Source organism: Gopherus evgoodei, chromosome 1 (genome assembly GCF_007399415.2).
Source record: "Gopherus evgoodei ecotype Sinaloan lineage chromosome 1, rGopEvg1_v1.p, whole genome shotgun sequence".
In the NCBI taxonomy this organism is placed as follows: domain Eukaryota; kingdom Metazoa; phylum Chordata; order Testudines; family Testudinidae; genus Gopherus; species Gopherus evgoodei.
Genome location: NC_044322.1, coordinates 25,752,600 through 25,755,932, shown reverse-complemented (window position 1 = coordinate 25,755,932; position 3,333 = coordinate 25,752,600). Strand labels below are relative to the sequence as shown.

The 3,333-nt window shown below is 46.4% G+C and overlaps 1 long non-coding RNA gene across 1 annotated transcript; it reads right to left on the bottom strand.

Moving 5' to 3' along the window:
- Positions 1–347: 347 nt before the first annotated feature.
- Positions 348–2,276, bottom strand: LOC115645802. Its single transcript, XR_003998826.1, has 2 exons — positions 2,242–2,276; positions 348–406 (listed from the first exon to the last, which is right to left on the bottom strand). It is a non-coding gene; the product is annotated as an uncharacterized LOC115645802 (long non-coding RNA).
- Between the last annotated feature and the right edge of the window lie 1,057 nt (positions 2,277–3,333).

Below are 3,333 nucleotides of genomic sequence, written 5' to 3'. Positions count from 1 at the left end.
GGTTAAGGAACATGGTGAGAGGGGAGGATGGTTATACAGGGGCTGCAGCGGCACTCTGTGATCCTGCTGCCATTTCTGAAGCTCCACCAGATGCCGGATCACATCTGTTTGATCACGCAGCAGCCCCAGAGTTGCATCCCAACACCTCAGATCTTCCTGCTGCTACCTCTCATCTCGAGCGTCTCTCTTCTCCTCACGTTTGTCCTTCCAATCCTCACGTTGGTCCCTCTTGTCCTCACGGTCACTGGCATCTTTCCTGCACTTTGATACCACATCCTTCCACTCATTCAGATGAGCCTTTTCATTTCCATGATTTCTGAGAACATTTCGTCTCGCGTCTTTTTTTTCTGCTGCCTTATCTGAGATTGCCTTCGGGACGGAGGAAGGAGACTTGAAAAATTTGCAGCTGCAAGAGGGAGGGAAAAAAGAGAGAGAAGTATTTAAAAAGATACATTTTACAGAACAATGGTTATACTCTTTCACAGTGAACAACACTATTCACCTTACATAGCACATGTGATCTCACTACAAGGTCACATTTTGCATCTTAATATTGAGTGCCTGCGGCTTTGGTGTTAGAGATCACAGACGCAGGTCCAGGTATCAGAATTTGGCTTGCATGCGGCCAAGTAAGCCATTGTCTTTCGGCTTCTGCAGCCTTCATATATCCAGCGCCCTCCTTTCCCAAATAGCAAGCAAAACCCGTTGAGTGCTGCTTCTTTCCTGTTAACATGCAGCACCAGAACCAGCCCCATCCAATTCTCTGGGATGATCACTTTACCCCTCCCTCCACCGCGTGGCTGGTATCTTGGAAGATCGCTGCTAGCCACCCTCCCCCTCACCATGTGGCTGATAGCAGGGAAGATTCCAGCTAGCCAAATGCGAAAAAGCTCAGCACCAATCACCACCCTCCACCTCCATGACATAGGCAAAGAATCCAACCATCTTTGTCCCCTTAATTAAATTCTCGTATTTCAACCAGGTTACCATGAACAATGTCACTCTCCTGAGGATAACAGAGTGAGATAAAGAATGGATGTTGCTTGAATGCCAGCAAACACCCAGGACCATACGCAGCTAGGCTTGCTACATGTATGGCATTTTCAAATGTCATACCACTGTCATAACCTTAGTCCCAGATTTGGACCTTAGCGTCCAAAATATGGGGGTTAGCATGAAAACCTCCAAGCTTAGCTACCAGCTTGGACCTGGTACTTGCTGCCACCACCCAAAAAATTAGAGTGTTTTGGGGCACTCTGGTCCCCCTGAAAAACCTTCCCTGGGGACCCCAAGACCCAAATCCCTTGAGTCTCACAACAAAGGGAAATAATCCTTTTTCCCTTCCCCCCTCCAGGTGCTCCTGGAGAGATACACAGACACAAGCTCTGTGAATCCAAACAGAGTGACTCCCCCTCTCCGTTCCCAGTCCTGGAAACAAAAAACACTTTCCTCTTTACCCAGAGGAAATGCAAAATCAGGCTAGCAAATTCAACACACACAGATCTCCCCTGATTTCTTCCTCCCACCAATTCCCTGGTGAGTACAGACTCAATTTCCCTGAAGTAAAGAAAAACTCCAACAGGTCTTAAAAGAAAGCTTTATATAAAAAGAAAGAAAAATACATACAAATGGTCTCTCTGTATTAAGGTGACGAAATACAGGGTCAATTGCTTAAAAGAATATTGAATAAACAGCCTTATTCAAAAAGAATACAAATCAAAGCACTCCAGCACTTATATTCATGCAAATGCCAAAGAAAAGAAACCATATAACTTACTATCTGATCTCTTTGTCCTTACACTTAGAAACAGAAGATTAGAAAACAGAACTACTTCTCCAAAGCTCAGAGAAAGCAGGTAGACAGAAAACAAAGACCCAGACACCAACTTCTCTCCACCTAGAGTTGAAAAAATCCGGTTTCCTGATTGGTCCTCTGGTCAGGTGCTTCAGGTGAAAGAGACATTAACCCTTAGCTATCACCCTTAGCTATCTGTTTATGACAACCACAGAGGACGGAATAAGGATGCCCTGCCCAGAAACCTTCTGAAAAGGCTTTTGGAGTACTCCAGGAGAGCTTCATTGAGATGTCCCTGGAGAATTTCTGCTCCATCCCCAGACATGTTAATAGACTTTTCCAGTAACTGTACTGACCGCGACTGCATCCCAAGTCCTCAGGGCAAATTAATCATTAAAAATTGCTTGCTTTTAAACCATGTTTTATATTTACAAAGTTACACTCACCAGAGGTCCCTTCCATGGCTTCATTGTCTGGGATAGTGGCTTGGGAAGGCTGGGAGGGTACTTCTGTCAGGCTGAGAAAAAGCTCCTGGCTGTTGGGGAGAATGGAGTGCTGTGTGCTCTCTGCAAGCTCGTCCTCCTCTTTCTCCTCCTCATCTTCCCCGTCCACAAAATCCTCAGGCAAGGCTAAGATTACCCCCACCTCAGAATCCCTGGACAGGGGTGAGGTAGTGGTGGCGGACCCCCCCTAGAATTGCATGCAGCTCAGCATAGAAGCGGCATGTTTGCAGCCCTGCCCCGGACCTTCCGTTTGCTTCTTTGGTTTTCTGGTAGGCTTGTCTGAGTTCCTTAACTTTCACACGGCACTGTACTGAGTCCCTGGTGTGGCCTCTCTCCATCATGGCATTGGAAAATTTTTCAAATGTTTTTTCATTTCATCTTTTGGAATGGAGTTCTGTTAGCACAGAATCCTCTCCCCATATAGCAATCAGATCCAGTGTCTCCCATGCGGTCCATGCTGGAGTTCTTTTTCGATTCTCAGACTGCATAGTTACCTGTGCTGATGAGCTCTGCGTGGTCAACTGTGCTGATCAGCTCTCCACGCTGGGCAAACAGGAAATGAAATTCAAATGTTCACGGGGCTTTTCCTGTCTACCTGGCCAGTGTATCTGACTCCAGATTGCTGTCCAGAGCAGTCACAATGGCGCACTGTGGGATAGCTCCCGGAGGCCAATGCCGTTGAATTGCGGCCACACTAACCCTATTCTGAAATGGCAATACCGATTTGAGCCTACTCCCCTCATCGGGGAGGAGTACAGATATCGATATTATGAGCCCTTTATATCAATATAAACGGCTTCGTTGTGTGGACGGGTGCAGGGTTAATTCGGTTTAACGCTGCTAAATTCGGTATAAACTCGCAGTGTAGACCAGGCCTTAGAGAAAGAGGACTTAAGTGTGGCACCACCTCATCATCACCTATTTTGTGGGTGATCTGCTACCTGAGTGAGTCTTGTATCACATAGGAAAGCAATTGGACTTTTTTTCCCAGCTAGAATGACAGCTTCTAGCCAGCCTTTGAAAGGGGAGAATAAA